We start from the raw sequence: 18,624 nt of genomic DNA on the forward strand, positions 1-18,624 counted from the left end.
GGCAGAGTTTCTCACCCTATCTCTAAGGGAGAGCCCCGCCACCCGGCGGAGGAAACTCATTTCGGCCGCTTGTACCCGTGATCTTGTCCTTTCGGTCATAACCCAAAGCTCATGACCATAGGTGAGGATGGGAACGTAGATCAACCGGTAAATTGAGAGCTTTGCCTTCCGGCTCAGCTCCTTCTTCACCACAACGGACCGATACAGCGTCCGCATTACTGAAGACGCCGCACCGATCCGCCTGTCGATCTCACGATTCACTCTTCCCTCACTCGTGAACAAGACTCCGAGGTACTTGAACTCCTCCACTTGGAGCAAGATCTCCTCCCCAACCCGGAGATGGCACTCCACCCTTTTCCGGGCGAGAACCATGGACTCGGACTTGGAGGTGCTGATTCTCATCCCAGTCGCTTCACACTCGGCTGCGAACCGATCCAGTGAGAGCTGAAGATCCTGGCCAGATGAAGCCATCAGGACCAAATCATCTGCAAAAAGCAGAGACCTAATCCTGCAGCCACCAAACCAGACCCCCTCAACGCCTTGACTGCGCCTAGAAATTCTGTCCATAAAGGTCATCAAATATGTATTCTGATATATGTTCTTCACAGAAAATGAGCCAAAGTCAGTGAGTCTTAGTTAATAAAAAATGAAAACAGGTCCCACAGACCCGGACACCACACAAGGGTTAAGTCTTTGTTACTTACAATATGTTTCCCTCATGTCCAAATAACTCTAAATTAACTTTTTGTTACTTACAATATGTTCCCCATACTAAAGTGTTACAGAAAGACTAAAACACTATCAGTGAAGCATAAACACAAAACATGAAAAATATTGGCTTTTTTTTTTTAACAGTGTGTTTATTTTTTTTAGATTTTAAGCACATTCAACAAAAGTGATAACCTTGAAAATGTTGGTCATGATAACCGTTATATGAAATTTTTATATCATTACATCCCTAGCGTACACACACACACACACATGTATACACACGTTTTGCCTACCAATACGATAGCCTCCACAGAGTTAATTAACAAAACAGTCTTCTATCGCGAGCACTGTGTTAAATATTTGACTATGCATGGGGTAATACAACCTTCTCAAGGCTCAGAAAAGGATGCAAAGGCGTTCTCCTAAACAACCCTTTCATCGCTGGAAAAAAACACAAAGCAGCATGCACACACACACACACACACACACACACGCAGAGTGTGTGAGTGTAATCCAGTCTTTGCCCTGAGTCTCCTGTGGGTGTCTGTGGTTTGCTGTGCCAGTGAAATGAAAGCAGGCCTCTCTAATAACAGCAAATTTAATACCAGCACTAGTGTCTTAATGAGAGTGCCCTGTGTTTGCTCTGGGCTCATATCTGCAGCACCGCTGGGAGAGGAGGCGAGGAATGGGAGGAAAAGAGGAAAATGTTGGTCAAATTTTTCCCATTAGCATCAACTCCCGGGTACGCATGCACGTGGCGGCGGTTGCGGGGTTCCACTCTTTTAGCACGAGTGCTGCCACGCAAACCCCAAAAGACAATTTTGAAAATCAAGACTACATTTCCTGCATATGAGTGCATTTGTGCACTATATTTTACAAACCCCAAAACCAGTGAAGGGCTCTGGAACCAGTTCTCTCGAGAGGGGCTGGACTCTCTTCCACTCTGGCGTTGCCAGCAGTGAGAGGCGACGGGCTGGGGTGGCAATTCTTGTTGCCCCCCGGCTCAGAGCCTGCATGTTGGAGTTCAACCCGGTGGACGAGAGGGTAGCTTCCCTCCGCCTTCGGGTGGGGGGACGGGTCCTGACTGTTGTTTGCGCTTACGCGCCAAACGGCAGCTCAGAGTACCCACCCTTTTTGGATTCACTCGAGGGAGTACTTGAGAGTGCTCCCCCGGGTGATTCCCTCGTTCTACTGGGGGACTTCAACGCTCATATTGGCAACGACAGTGAAACCTGGAGAGGCGTGATTGGGAAGAATGGCCGCCCGGATCTGAACCCGAGTGGTGTTTTGTTATTGGACTTTTGTGCCCGTCACGGATTGTCCATAACGAACACCATGTTCAAGCATAAGGGTGTCCATATGTGCACTTGGCACCAGGACACCCTAGGCCGCAGTTCTATGATCGACTTTGTAGTTGTGTCATCGGATTTGCGGCCTCATGTTTTGGACACTCGGGTGAAGAGAGGGGCGGAGCTTTCTACCGATCACCACCTGGTGGTGAGTTGGCTGCGATGGTGGGGGAGGATGCCGGACAGACCTGGCAGGCCCAAACGCATTGTGAGGGTTTGCTGGGAACGTCTGGCAGAGTCTCCTGTCAGAGAGAGTTTCAATTCCCACCTCCGGAAGAACTTTGAACATGTCACGAGGGAGGTGCTGGACATTGAGTCCGAGTGGACCATGTTCCGCACCTCTATTGTCGAGGCGGCTGATTGGAGCTGTGGCCGCAAGGTAGTTGGTGCCTGTCGTGGCGGTAATCCTAGAACCCGTTGGTGGACACCGGCGGTGAGGGATGCCGTCAAGCTGAAGAAGGAGTCCTATCGGGTTCTTTTGGCTCATAAGACTCCTGAGGCAGCGGACAGGTACCGACAGGCCAAGCGGTGTGCGGCTTCAGCGGTCGCGGAGGCAAAAACTCGGACATGGGAGGAGTTCGGGGAAGCCATGGAAAACGACTTCCGGACGGCTTCGAAGCGATTCTGGACCACCATCCGCCGCCTCAGGAAGGGGAAGCAGTGCACTACCAACACCGTGTACGGTGCGGATGGTGTTCTGCTGACCTCGACTGCGGAAGTTGTGGATCGGTGGAGGGAATACTTCGAAGACCTCCTCAATCCCACCAACACGTCTTCCTATGAGGAAGCAGTGCCTGGGGAATCTGTGGTGGGCTCTCCTATTTCTGGGGCTGAGGTTGCTGAGGTAGTTAAAAAGCTCCTCGGTGGCAAGGCCCCGGGGGTGGATGAGATCCGCCCGGAGTTCCTTAAGGCTCTGGATGCTGTAGGGCTGTCTTGGTTGACAAGACTCTGCAGCATCGCGTGGACATCGGGGGCAGTACCTCTGGATTGGCAGACCGGGGTGGTGGTTCCTCTCTTTAAAAAGGGGAACCGGAGGGTGTGTTCTAACTATCGTGGGATCACACTCCTCAGCCTTCCCGGTAAGGTCTATTCAGGTGTACTGGAGAGGAGGCTACGCCGGATAGTCGAACCTCGGATTCAGGAGGAACAGTGTGGTTTTCGTCCTGGTCGTGGAACTGTGGACCAGCTCTATACTCTCGGCAGGGTCCTTGAGGGTGCATGGGAGTTTGCCCAACCAGTCTACATGTGCTTTGTGGACTTAGAGAAGGCATTCGACCGTGTCCCTCGGGAAGTCCTGTGGGGAGTGCTCAGAGAGTATGGGGTTTCGGACTGTCTGATTGTGGCGGTCCGCTCCCTGTATGATCAGTGTCAGAGCTTGGTTCGCATTGCCGGCAGTAAGTCGGACACGTTTCCGGTGAGGGTTGGACTCCGCCAAGGCTGCCCTTTGTCACCGATTCTGTTCATAACTTTTATGGACAGAATTTCTAGGCGCAGTCAAGGCGTTGAGGGGATCCGGTTTGGTGGCTGCAGGATTAGGTCTCTGCTTTTTGCAGATGATTTGGTCCTGATGGCTTCATCTGGCCAGGATCTTCAGCTCTCACTGGATCGGTTCGCAGCTGAGTGTGAAGCGACTGGGATGAGAATCAGCACCTCCAAGTCCGAGTCCATGGTTCTCGCCCGGAAAAGGTTGGAGTGCCATCTCCGGGTTGGGGAGGAGATCTTGCCCCAAGTGGAGGAGTTCAAGTACCTTGGAGTCTTGTTCACGAGTGAGGGAAGAGTGGATCGTGAGATCGACAGGCGGATCGGTGCGGCGTCTTCAGTAATGCGGACGCTGTATCGATCCGTTGTGGTGAAGAAGGAGCTGAGCCGGAAGGCAAAGCTCTCAATTTACCGGTCGATCTACGTTCCCATCCTCACCTATGGTCATGAGCTTTGGGTTATGACCGAAAGGACAAGATCACGGGTACAAGCGGCCGAAATGAGTTTCCTCCGCCGGGTGGCGGGGCTCTCCCTTAGAGATAGGGTGAGAAGCTCTCTCATCCGGGGGGAGCTCAAAGTAAAGCCGCTGCTCCTCCACATCGAGAGGAGCCAGATGAGGTGGTTCGGGCATCTGGTCAGGATGCCACCCGAGCGCCTCCCTAAGGAGGTGTTTAGGGCATGTCCGACCGGTAGGAGGCCACGAGGAAGACCCAGGACACGTTGGGAAGACTATGTCTCCCGGCTGGCCTGGGAACGCCTCGGGATCCCCCGGGAGGAGCTGGACAAAGTGGCTGGGGAGAGGGAAGTCTGGGCTTCCCTGCTTAGGCTGCTGCCCCCGCGACCCGACCTCGGATAAGCGGAAGAAGATGGATGGATGGAAGACTACATTTCCTGCATATGAGTGCATTTGTCCACTATATTTTACAAACCCCCAAACCAGTGAAGTTGGCACATTGTGTAAATCGTAAATAAAAACAGAAAACAGTGATTTGCAAATCCTTTTCAACCTATATTCAATTGAATAGACTGCAAAGACAAGATACTTAACGTTCGAACTGGAAAAACTGGTATTTTTTTTGCCAATATTAGCTCATTTGGAATTTGATGCCTGCTACATGTTTCACAAAAGGTGGCACAAATGGAAAAAAAAGACAGAAAGTTGTGGAATGCTCATCAAACACTTATTTGGAACATCCCACAGGTGAACATGACAGGCGAATTGGGAACAGGTGGGTGCCATGATTGGGTATAAAAGCAGCTTCCATGGAATGCTCAGTCATTCACAAACAAGGATGGGGCGAGGGTCACCACTTTGTCAACAAATGCGTGAGCAAATTGTTTAAGAACAACATTTCTCCACCAGCTATTGCAAGGAATTTAGGGATTTCACCATCTACGGTTCGTAACATCATCAAAATGTTCAGAGAATCTGGAGAAATCACTGCACATAAGCGATGATATTACGAACCTTCGATCCCTCAGGCGGTACTGCATCAAAAAGCGACATCAGTGTGTAAAGGATATTACCACATGGGCTCAGGAAACCTTCAGAAATCACTGTCGGTAACTACAGTTAGTCGCTACATCTGTAAGTGCAAGATAAAACTCTACTATGCAAAGCGAAAGCCATTTATCAACAACACCCTGAAACGCTACCGGCTATGCTGGGCCCGAGCTCATCTAAGATGGACTGATGCAAATTGGAAAAGTGTTCTGTAGTCTGACGAGTGTCATGTCTGTGTGATCATGTTTTGTTTTGGTCATGTTTTGTTTTGTTTAGTTATTGGACTCTTTATTTTCTGTTTACGCTCCATTGTTTTGTTTCCATGACTACCCATTAGTTTTCACCTGTCCTCGTCACGCACCTGTCTCACGCTTTGCACTCGCACACCTGTCACTAATCATGTCACTGCTATTCAAGCCTGTCTGTTTCTGTTGTTCCTCCTGGTGTCATTATCAGAGGTGGGACCAAGTCATTGTTTTGCAAGTCACAAGTAAGTCTCAAGTCTTTGCACTCAAGTCCGAGTCAAGTCCCGAGTCAAGACAGGCAAGCCCCGAGTCAAGTCCAAAGTCAAGACTGGAAAGTCTCAAGTCAAGTCCTAAGTCCTGCATTTTGAGTTTTGAGTCCTTTCAAGTCCTTTTAACCACAGACTAATATATTAACACAGATTGTGTATGCTTTTCAAACGCTGTATTTATTTATTAAAACAAGTGCATTTTAAATTGCAGGAAAGAAAATTGTGCTGACATTGCACTTTATAATAGCACTATTAACCAGTCATTTTAAACATTAACTCATTCCTTTACAGAACAAACACATTGAAAAATAAAGTGCAAATGTACTTATTTGTACAAAAGTGTTAACATTGAAAAAACATGACATATACGTGAACATAACAAAAAAGTTGTACTTTTTATATGTCAGGGCCCTATGCTGCATTGCATTTGCAAAAGACCAAATTAGCCAAGAGTCTGTCAGTCATTTGTGCACGATGGGGGCGTAGTATGATGCCACCATGGCTGAAAACTCGCTCCACTGGAGCACTGGAGGCAGGCACTGCCAAGACTCTCATGGCCACTCGGAACAGTGAAGGAAGAGTCTTCATGTTCAATGCCCAGAACAAAAGGGGGGAGAGAGTTGTTTTGGGTTGGTGCACTACTTGTAAGTGTATCTTGTGTTTTTTATGTTGATTTAATTAAAAAAAGAAAAAAATATATATATATATATTTCTTGTGCGGCCCGATACCAATCGATCCACGGACCAGTAGCGGGCCGCGGCCCGGTGGTTGGGGACCACTGAGGTAAACAACCAACAGTATGTCAGAAAGCTAGCTAAAACGGTACACATACTCATAATATAGTATACATTTTAACTGACCTTTATTTTACTATTTTTGTCTTTTTTTAGGTGGCTAAAGTACGCGGTGCTGCTGACCGCCGTCTAACGTTACGTGTGATATATTGACTAACGTAACCCTGCTTAAAAAAATCACTGAACAAAAAGTATGAATAAGGTAGTGAACTGCAACAGATTCCCGTGTTTGCAATAACGTTATAACGTTAGCAGTGAGTTTACAGCCTCACTGATTTAACTACACAGCAAATAAAAGTCACGTTACTTAGCCAATAAACGTTATCTTACATTCAAAACTTACCCTTCTTTGTGCAACTTCAAATGCCGGACGAAGTTGGAAGTTGTTGCCTCTCCATCAGTAATTTTCGAACCGCATGTGTTGCATACTGCAAACCGTTTTGTGTTGACCACCTCGTAATTTTTATACCCAAACGAAATTATTTTAGGTATCATTTTTTGTTCACTGGCGTGTGGTTTGGACATGTCTTCTTCCTGCAATTTGATTGGATGAATGCTGTGTGATGAAAACAAAGTAGATCTAATTTGATTGGCTGTTGTACTGAGAGCACACCAGCTGACACACGCAACGCTGATAGACAAGTACACAATGAAAAATACGGAGCGCTCCCGAATAACTTTTTCATCTTTGGGTTTTGGGGAAAGTAGCAAGTCATGTCAAGTCATGTCAATTCAAAAGGCTCAAGTCCAAGTGAAGTCACAAGTCATTGATGTTAAAGTCTAAGTCGAGTTGCAAGTCTTTTTACATTTTGTCAAGTCGAGTCTAAAGTCATCAAATTCATGACTCGAGTCTGACTCGAGTCCAAGTCATGTGACTCGAGTCCACACCTCTGGTCATTATCCTCTCATATCATGCTTCAAGCCATGTTCACAGTCCCATGCCACAGTAAGTGTTTTTTGTTTCGTGTTCTTAGCCTTTGTGCTATGGTCTTTTGGTTTCATAGTTTGTTCTCTGCCATTGTGCGCGCCTTTTGTTTGCTTCTATTTTTGTCCTTTGTTAGTGTAAAAATAAAAGATATACTCACCTCCAAGCCATGTCCGGTCCAAGTTCACTTGCATCTCGGGAAAACAAAAACTCCAAAGTCCAAGTCTTGACAACGAGTCTACATTTCAAATTTGTTTTTTGGAAACTGTGGAAGTCGTGTCCTCCGGAACAAAGAGGAAAATAACTATCCGGATTGTTATAGGCCCAATGTTCAAAAGCCAGCATCTGTGATGGTATGGGGGTGTATTAGTGCCCAAGACATGGGTAACTTACACATCTGTGAAGGCACCATTAATGATGAAAGGTTCATACAGGTTTTGGAGCAACATATGTTGCCATCCAAGCAACGTTATCATGGACGCCCCTCAACTGGTTCCGGTCGTACCTAACCGACAGGAGTTTTTGTGTAAAAGTAGACAGTTTTATGTCGTCCACAGCTCCTTTACCACATGGGGTCCCCCAGGGCTCAATCCTTGCCCCAATTTTATTTGCGCTTTACCTTCTCCCCCTTGGTTCTATTTTTAGGAAGTACAGTATTGCATTTCATTTTTATGCCGATGATTGCCAGATTTATTTTCCCATGGCACAAAATAACACGGTTCAACGTCTTATTGAGTGCCTGCACGACATCAAAGTCTGGCTTTCAGCTAACTTCCTGAGCCTAAATGAAGATAAAACAGAAGTTATGTTGTTCGGTCCAAGTCGCTCTCCCTCCCCCAACGTTGACCTCGGCACTCTGACCCCGTATCTCAGCGACTGTGTCACAAACCTGGGGGTAAAGTTTGACTCAGATTTTAAATTCGAAAAACAAATCAGCAGCGTCGTTCAAAAAAGCTTTTATCAATTACGCCAAATAGCGAAAGTGAAACCGCTTCTATCAAGACATGATCTTGAGAAATTAATCCACGCTTTTATCTCGACTCGTCTTGACTACTGCAATGCCTTGTATGTTGGCATTAGCCAGGCCTCCCTGGCCCGCCTGTAGCTCGTGCAGAACTCTGCTGCTCGTCTGCTAACACAGACCCGCAGACGTGAGCACATCACCCCTATTTTAGCGTCCCTTCACTGGCTCCCTGTGCGTTACCGAATACATTTTAAACTCCTTTTATTTGTTTTTAAATGTCTAAACAACCTCGCGCCAACCTATCTCTCCGACCTCCTTCAGCCTTACTGCCCCACCCGATCCTTAAGATCAGCCGATCAGCTGCTGTTGACGATCCCTGACACAAGGCTGAAGCTTAGAGGTGACAGAGCTTTCGCCGTTGCTGCTCCCAAGCTCTGGAACGACCTACCCCTGAGTGTTAGACAAGCCTCCTCTCTTCCTGTTTTTAAATCTCTCTTAAAAACATACTTTTATTCCATGGCTTTTAACACTGAGTGATATCCATCCTGCAATGGCGCCCCATAATACACCTGCTGTGATCCTGTTTTTATGTTTTTATGTTTTTATTAATTCTATTTTAATTATTTATTTTTTTATCGTGTTCTGTTTGTGTTATGTTGTGTTTGCTCTGTACTCGTTTTATCTTTTAACCTGTTCATTGTACAGCACTTTGGCTACCCCTGTGGTAAATTTTAAATGTGCTCTATAAATAAAGTTGATTTGATTTGATTTGATTTATTTCAACAAGACAATGCCAAACCACGTGTTACGACAGCGTGGCTTCATAGTAAAAGAGTGCGGGTACTAGGCCTGCCTGTAGTCCAGACCTGTCTCCCATTGAAAATGTGTGGCGTAATATGAAGCCTAAAACACCACAACGGAGACCCCGGACTGTTGAACAACTTAAGGACTCAGTCCTCTATCTTAACAGGACACATAGCTCCGCCCCTTCTGAAGTCATGCACGCTCTAGCGACAGAGGACACCAATTATTTATATTGTGACATCCAGTGGACACATTTAAAACAGCGGTTTATTTCATTTAAAAATTTCAATTTATTTTCATACTTAGCAAACTCATCTCGCAGGCCGGAATAAAACCTGTTCGTAGGCCTGATTCGGCCCGCACGTTTGACACCCCTGTTTTAAAGATACGATTTCTACTGATTGCTAGTCTCGCGCAACACCCAGTCCATGTATCTACGTCTTGTGTCGATTCAAAGACAAAAAAACGTAAACTTATTTCTAGTTTGGCGCGATAACCGGCTTATGTGTTTACACTCGATCAACCTAAGGATTCACAGACGAATCTTATGGATTGACGGGGCTCTAACCGACGTAGCCGAACCGGCCACCTCTCGAACCAGATATCCTGTTGCATCGGTTTATTGTGAACAACCCTACTCACATTACATCACACATGTTTTGCTCTTTTTTACATTTTTACTATCATTTTTTTATCGAACCACCAAAACGTGGAGCTTCATTGGACACCTCTCTGTTCATATAATGTTTTTGGCATGGTTATATTGTTCTCAAGTTTAAAAGACTTGCAACTTTTCTCTCAAAATTAAAAGAACAAATACATTTTGTACGGAAGATTAAGTGCTTTATTACTGCACATAATTGCCGGGCCTCATAAAATGATGTGGCGGGCCATGTCTGGCCCCCGGGCCTTGAATTTGACACTTGTGCACTAGAACTATAACTGGTTCGGAACTAACAGTGATCGGATTGTAAATATCCAAATATGATGAGCGATGTGGACAGCTGTCAACGTTGTGGCTCCGAGAGCGAACAGAGGAGACAAGTAACATACATTTTGAACTGTAAGCTGCTACTTTTTTGCTACGCTTTGAATTTTTTAGGTTATAAAACAGTGCGGCTAATAAATTGCCATCATTTTTTGTGTTCAATAGTTTTCATTCAACACAAGCAAAGGACTGAAAAGGTGTGTTATAGTTTGTGCTATGGCGCCATCTTTTGGACGAGTTTGCTGACTGCAGGTGTACTTTGTTTTAATGCTTTGACCTGAAAGGAAAGCCGCCCATAGCATTTCTGCTCCAAACGAGTCTTCATTCATCACTCCAAGCAACGTTTGTAAGTTTTACAATATAACTAAAACAATTCATACTTACTAAACCGTCCCATGTTGATGTCGGTATTAGTGTTTTCATGCGTATTTGTACGTGCCATCGTAGTGATATAACCTTGACGTCGTTAGCATTAGCTAATATGCTAACACGTTTAAGAGTGTCTGTGATAGCATTATTGAGTTAAAATGGCATTCTTTGTGTATTGTTTCACAAATTCCTCAGTAAGTTCACTAAAAATGTCACCGTGGAGTTGTTGAGTCTGCTTAGCTGATTGTAGAGCTGGCTAGTGGGTCCATGACGATGACTTCTGTTTTGTTAGATCAGCCGTTTACTGCCGTGTTACAGGCGCCGTGTGGAAAAAATTTAAGTATGTAAATAAACATTTACAAAATATTTCTGTGAAAATAACTTAATTCACAACATATACAATACAGGCCAAAAGTTTGGACACACCCTCTCTTCATTCAATGTGTTTTCTTTATTTTCATGACTGAAGGCATCAAAACTATGAATGAACACATCTACTTAACAAAAAAAGATTAAATAACTGAAAACCTGTTTTATAGATTTTTTTTGTTTTTTTTTCAAAATAGCCACCCTTTGCTTTGATTACTGCTTTGTACACTCTTGGCATTCTCTCGATGAGTTTTCAGAGGTAGTCACCTGAAATGGTTTTCACTTCACAGGTGTGCTTGAAGCTCATCGAGAGAATGCCAAGATATTATCTTGGGTATTATCTTCGACCCAACTCTCTCCTTTGAGTCACACATTAAGAGTGTTACTAAAACGGCCTTCTTTCATCTCCGTAATATCGCTAAAATTCGTTCTATTTTATCCACTAGCGACGCTGAGATCATTATTCATGCGTTCGTTACGTCTCGTCTCGACTACTGTAACGTATTATTTTCGGGTCTCCCTATGTCTAGCATTAAAAAATTACAGTTGGTACAAAATGCGGCTGCTAGACTTTTGACAAGAACAAGAAAGTTTGATCATATTACGCCTATACTGGCTCACCTGCACTGGCTTCCTGTGCACTTAAGAAGTGACTTTAAGGTTTTACTACTTACGTATAAAATACTACACGGTCTAGCTCCGTCCTATCTTGTCGATTGCATTGTACCATATGTCCCGGCAAGAAATCTGCGTTCAAAGAACTCCGGCTTATTAGTCATTCCCAGAGCCCAAAAAAAGTCTGCGGGCTATAGAACGTTTTCTATTGGGGCTCCAGTACTATGGAATGCCCTCCCGGTAACAATTAGAGATGCTACCTCAGTAGAAGCATTTAAGTCCCATCTTAAAACTCATTTGTATACTCTAGCCTTTAAATAGCCCCCCTGTTAGACCAGTTGATCTGCCGTTTTTTTTCTTTTCTCCTCTGCTACCCTTTTCCTTGAGGGGGGGGGGGGCACAGGTCCGGTGGCCATGGATGAAGTGCTGGCTGTCCAGAGTCGGGACCCGGGGTGGACCGCTCGCCTGTGCATCGGCTGGGAACATCTCTGCGCTGCTGACCCGTCTCCGCTCGGGATGGTGTCCTGCTGGCCCCACTATGGACTGGACTCTTACTATTATGTTGGATCCACTATGGACTGGACTCTCACAATATTATGTCAGACCCACTCGACATCCATTGCTTTCGGTCTCCCCTAGAGGGGGGGGGGGGGTTACCCACATATGCGGTCCTCTCCAAGGTTTCTCATGGTCATTCACATCGACGTCCCACTGGGGTGAGTTTTTCCTTGCCCGTATGTGGGCTTTGTACCGAGGATGTCGTTGTGGCTTGTGCAGCCCTTTGAGACACTTGTGATTTAGGGCTATATAAATAAAGATTGATTGATTGATTGATTGAAGATGTGCAAAAAAAACTTATTCAGAGCAATGGGTGGCTATTTTGAAGAAACTAGAATATAAAACATGTTTTCAGTTATTTCACCTTTTTTTGTTAAGTACATAGCTCCACATGTCTTCATTCAATTTCATTTTCCTGAGGGAACTCTCCTGAAGGAATCAATGAAGTATTATCTATCTATCTTTTATAGTTTTGATGTCTTCAGTGACAATCTACAATGTAAATAGTCATGAAAATAAAGAAAACACATTGAATGAGAAGGTGTGTGCGAACCTTTGGCCTGTACTGTATATCTGCTGCTTATGTACGGCTAATATATGGAATAATATTTTTTTCTTCCAAAATGTAACGGTTGTTGCTTATAACATGGTGTGCTCTATAGTCCGGAAAATACAGTAAGCGAGCCGGATGGTTAACCAATGAGCGAGCTTGTGAAGTCGGCCCGTTCTTCAACTAGGTGTGTCATGATCCGTTTGGTATTCTGGGCACATCTGGAATCTGTCCTTTACGGGGGGGGGGGGGGTACTGTCATGATCCGTTGCCCGGATGATGTTTTGTTCTATTAGTTTAACTACCTCAGTTCTGTTTTCAGCACCAAAACACAAGTTTTGGTTACCATAGGTGGTGATTAGTTTCACCTGCCTCTGATTCGTGTTAGGCACGCTCACCTGCTGCCGGGCACTAATCAGAGAGCTACATATTCACGTTGTTCGCCACACACTGTGTGGCTTGCTTGTTTGCTGTATGCAACAGTCACGTAGGTTTATTTCTTGTTTCCTGGCTGAAGATTCCTGTGCTTGGTTTTTGTCTTAACTTCCAGTGCGATCGGCACGCATCCCTTTTCAATCAATCAATCAATCTTTATTTATATAGCCCTAAATCACAAGTGTCTCAAAGGGCTGCACAAGCCACAACGACATCCTCGGTACAAAGCCCACATACGGGCAAGGAAAAACTCACCCCAGTGGGACGTCAATGTGAATGACTATGAGAAACCTTGGAGAGGACCGCATATGTGGGTAACCCCCCCCCTCTAGGGGAGACCGAAAGCAATGGATGTCGAGTGGGTCTGACATAAAATTGTGAGAGTCCAGTCCATAGTGGATCCAACATAATAGTAAGATTCCAGTCCATAGTGGGGCCAGCAGGACACCATCCCGAGCGGAGACGGGTCAGCAGCGCAGAGATGTTCCCTGCCGATGCACAGGCGAGCGGTCCACCCCGGGTCCCGACCCCGGACAGCCAGCACTTCATCCATGGCCACCGGACCTGTGCCCCCCCCCCCCCCCCCCCCCCCCCTCAAGGAAAAGGGGAGCAGAGGAGAAAAGAAAAGAAACGGCAGATCAACTGGTCTAACAGGGGGGCTATTTAAAGGCTAGAGTATACAAATGAGTTTTAAGGTGGGACTTAAATGCTTCTACTGAGGTAGCATCTCTAATTGTTACCGGGAGGGCATTCCATAGTACTGGAGCCCGAATAGAAAACGCTCTATAGCCCGCAGACTTTCTTTGGGCTCTGGGAATCACTAATAAGCCGGAGTTCTTTGAACGCAGATTTCTTGCCGGGACATATGGTACAATGCAATCGACAAGATAGGACGGAGCTAGACCGTGCAGTATTTTATACGTAAGTAGTAAAACCTTAAAGTCACATCTTAAGTGCACAGGAAGCCAGTGCAGGTGAGCCAGTATAGGCGTAATATGATCAAACTTTCTTGTTCTTGTCAAAAGTCTAGCAGCCGCATTTTGTACCAACTGTAATTTTTTAATGCTAGACATAGGGAGACCCGAAAATAATACGTTACAATAGTCGAGACGAGACGTAACGAACGCATGAATAATGATCTCAGCGTCGCTAGTGGATAAAATAGAACGAATTTTAGCGATATTACGGAGATGAAAGAAGGCCGTTTTAGTAACACTCTTAATGTGTGACTCAAACGAGAGAGTTGGGTGGAAGATAATACCCAGATTCTTTACTGATTCGCCTTGTGTAATTGTTTGGTTGTCAAATGTTAAGGTGGTATTATTAAATAAATGTCGGTGTTTAGCAGGACCGATAATCAGCATTTCCGTTTTCTTGGCGTTGAGTTGCAAGAAGTTAGCGGACATCCATTGTTTAATTTCATTAAGACACGCCTCCAGCTGACTACAATCCGGCGTGTTGGTCAGCTTTAGGGGCATGTAGAGTTGGGTGTCATCAGCATAACAATGAAAGCTAACACCGTATTTGCGTATGATGTCGCCTAGCGGCAGCATGTAAACACTGAAGAGTGCAGGGCCAAGAACCGAACCCTGAGGAACTCCGCACGTTACCTTAACATAGTCCGAGGTCACATTATTATGGGAGACGCATTGCATCCTGTCAGTAAGATAAGAGTTAAACCACGACAAAGCTAAGTCTGACATACCAATACGTGTTTTGATACGCTCTAATAAAATATTATGATCGACGGTATCGAAAGCAGCGCTAAGATCAAGAAGCAGCAACATAGATGACGCATCAGAATCCATCGTTAGCAGTAGATCATTAGTCATTTTTGCGAGGGCTGTCTCCGTAGAGTGATTTGCCTTGAAACCGGATTGAAAAGGTTCACAGAGATTGTTAGACACTAAGTGTTCATTTAGCTGCTGTGCGACAATTTTTTCGAGGATTTTCGAAATAAAGGGAAGGTGGGACACCGGTCGGTAGTTTACCATGAGGTCAGGATCAAGGTTAGGTCTTTTGAGCAGAGGATGAATAACCGCTTTCTTGAATGCTAGGGGAACAGTGCCAGAGGAAAGTGATAAGTTTATAATATTTAGCACTGATGGACCTAATAATACAAAAAGCTCCTTGATAAGTTTCCCAGGAAGTGGGTCAAGTAAACATGTTGTTTGTTTTATCCCACTTACACGCTGTAATAGTTCCTCTAATGTTATTTCATCAAAAAGAGAGAGACTATTTTGTATTGCAGTATCCGTCGTAGATACAGTTGTATCTGTGTTCATAGAACCCAGTTGTAGCTGGGATGCGTTGTCTTTAATCTCCTTTCTAATGAGTTCAATTTTCTTATTAAAGAAATTCATAAAGTCATCTGCCGAGTGGGTGGAGCTATTGGGAGGAGTCCCTTGTTGGGTTAGCGATGCTACTGTACTAAACAAAAATTTAGGGTCGTTTTTGTTGAGGCGGATGAGATTTGAGTAATATTTAGCTTTAGCTAAGGTAAGCATGCGTTTATACGATATTAAACTATCACTCCATGCTTGATGGAAAACCTCTATTGTTTGTTCCCTCTATTTTGTATTTCATTGAATGTTTTATGGACAATAAATCATATTCCTACCTACAGGCTTCATCCGGAGTACCGGGAGAACAACCCAGGCAGTAAAATGCGACCTCGACGTGACAAGATGTGGCGTTTAGGTAAGAAGAACAGCGAGTACTTGCGGCTGAGCGTTCAACTTATATTTTTTTAGACCATATTTTTATTGATATTTTGGTAACACTTTAGTATGTGGAACACATTCACCATTAATTAGTTGCTTATTAACATGCAAATTAATAACATATTGGCTTTTAATTAGTAGAGATGTCCGATAATGGCTTTTTTGCAGATATCCGATATTCCGATATTGTCCAACTCTTAAATACCGATTCTGATATCAACCGATACCAATATATACAGTCGTGGAATTAACACATTATGCCTAATTTTGTTGTGTAGCCCCGCTGGATGCATTAAACAATGTAACAAGGTTTTCCAAAATAAATCAACTTAAGTTATGGGGAAAAAATGCCAACAAGGCACTGCCATATTTATTATTGAAGTCACAAAGTGCATTATTTTTTTTAACATGCCTCAAAACAGCAGCTTGAAATTTGGGACATGCTCTCCCTGAGAGAGCATGACGAGTTTGAGGTGGGCGGGGTTGAGGTGTGGAGGGTGGGGGTTGCGGGGGTGTATATTGTAGCGTAGAGTTCGTCTTTTCGTGTCTTTGTTGCCATCTCCGAGTATAATTTGAATGTCAAATATTTATGGCCACAACCTTCTACTATCCAGGTGAGAGGCATTATTTATAACCTTGAATAAACTTTCACCAACTCCGAGGCGATGCGGCAGCTCACCGGCTCAGTATGTCAGTACGTTGGCTGCACAAGCTAGTTAGCCTCTAAAAATAGTTTGTCTGCGTTAATATCACTAATACCTGGGGAATATTCAGGTCACAACATATACAAGGAGTATCGTTGGTGGTTTTTGGATGTTTTTTTGGAGGGCTTCATGGGCGGAAGTTAGAATGCATAAAAAAAATTAAACATAAGGATTGTAAATAAGGCACGATAAAAAAAACATAATAGTACAGCGTAGGGTTGTACGGTATACCGGTATTAGTATAGTACCGCGATACTAATGAATCATATTCGGTACGATACCGCCTCTGAAAAGTACCGGTCCTGCACCCCATTGCTTGTCATTGCTGGTTTTACGAGCAAAGGAGCATGTTCGGCAGCGCACAATCACAGAGTACTTACAAGTAGACACAGTGTGTAGACAGAAAAGGGAGAACGGACGCATTTTGGCTTAAAAACTGACGATAAAGTTCAAGTTAAGTCAAAGTACCAATGAGTGTCACACACACACACACACACTCGGCATTGTGCAATTTGTCCTCTGCATTTGACCCATCCCCTTGTTGAAGATATAACATTGAAACACCCTCAGGAAGAGGTGCTTTAAGACATGGCTAGCTAGTTAGCGGCTAACATCCATCTGCCATCGACAGTTACTTCTAAATCACTAATCCTCGCCTCCATGGCGACAAAGTAATTTTCTTGCAAGTATCATCCCTGCAGGACGAGGAATAGCTAAACATGTTTCACTACACACCGTAGCTCACTGACGTCACAATGTAAACAAACACCATTGGTGGATCTACACCTGACATCCACTGTAATGATACCAAGTACAATAGTGTATCTAGTCGACACTACTATGTTTACGTTGATATTTTTTGGCATCACAACATCTTTCGTTTTTAAAAAAATCATATTTTGTTTATAAACTCAAGAAATATGTCCCTGGACACATGAGGACTTTGAATATGACCAATGTATGATGCTGTAACTACCGTATTTTTCGGACTATAAGTCGCAGTTTTTTTCATAGTTTGGCCGGGCTCCAGTGCGACTTATATATGTTTTTTTCCTTCTTTATTATGCATTTTCGGCAGGTGCGACTTATACTCCGGTGCGACTTATACTCCGAAAAGGTACTTGGTATCGGATTGATACCCAAATGTGTGGTATCATCCAAAACTAATGTAATGTATCAAACAGAAGAATAAGTGATCATTACATTTTAGCAGAAGTGTAATGAATGTTACCCCTTTCAGAGATTACATTTAGTTCCTGTAACTTTCTGTCTGTAAAATACATATTTTTATTAGCATTTATGAAATCTAGTGACAACATTTCATGAATAATATCCTTAGATTAACATCCTTAATAAATGGCAGTAAAATAAGCACACATCTGATTGAGGAGTCAGAGTGTTACACCCTGGCATTTACACAATGTGTGGCGTTGGGGTTGTCCGACTTTTTGTGTGGCCATAAACGCAACACTGGCTAAGTGCCGTGAGTGCGTGTGTTGGTGCAGGTGAGAGAGGGAGCGGCTTCTGTTGATATGACGGATGACAAAGTTGGTTTAAGCCTGGTTTGTATGGCAGAAAATGAGCAGTTATTCTAGATAAAAGTTTTTTTATTCATGTTTTTGGTGTGGTTTTTGCTCAAAATGATTGATGGAATTCCTGTCCGTAAAGTGTCTCGACAGACGATAATTGAACTGTGTTGACAAAGATTGTTTTATTCATTGGGGCCACTCTTGTTGTCACCTGTCACTCACAGACTTGCATTGCAAAATCATACAGAATAAATTGTAATGTTTTTATTTCGTTTAGAGCATACTTGCCAACCCTCCCGGATTTTCCGGGAGACTCCCGAAATTCAGCGCCTCTCCCGAAAACCTCCTGGGACAAATTTTCTCCCGAAAATCTCCTGAAATTCAGGCGGACCTGAGTGACGTGTCGACAGCCTGTTTTCACGTCCGCTTTCCCACAATATAAACAGCGTGCCTGCCCAATCACATTATAACTGTAGAATGATCGAGGGCGAGTTTTTGGTTTCTTATGTGGGTTTATTGTTAGGCAGTTTCATTAACGTCCTCCCAGCGCGGCAACAACACACAACAACAGCAGTCACGTTTTCGTCTACCGTAAAGCAATTCGTCTGCCGTAAACAGCAATGTTATGAGACTCTTAAACAGGACAATACTGCCATCTACTGTTCATGCATATGTGACAATAACATCTACAGCTTTTAGAGAGTGCAGTGCACAACTGGAGACGAAGCAGAATGCATCA

Source organism: Nerophis lumbriciformis, linkage group LG24 (genome assembly GCF_033978685.3).
Source record: "Nerophis lumbriciformis linkage group LG24, RoL_Nlum_v2.1, whole genome shotgun sequence".
NCBI lineage: Eukaryota > Metazoa > Chordata > Actinopteri > Syngnathiformes > Syngnathidae > Nerophis > Nerophis lumbriciformis.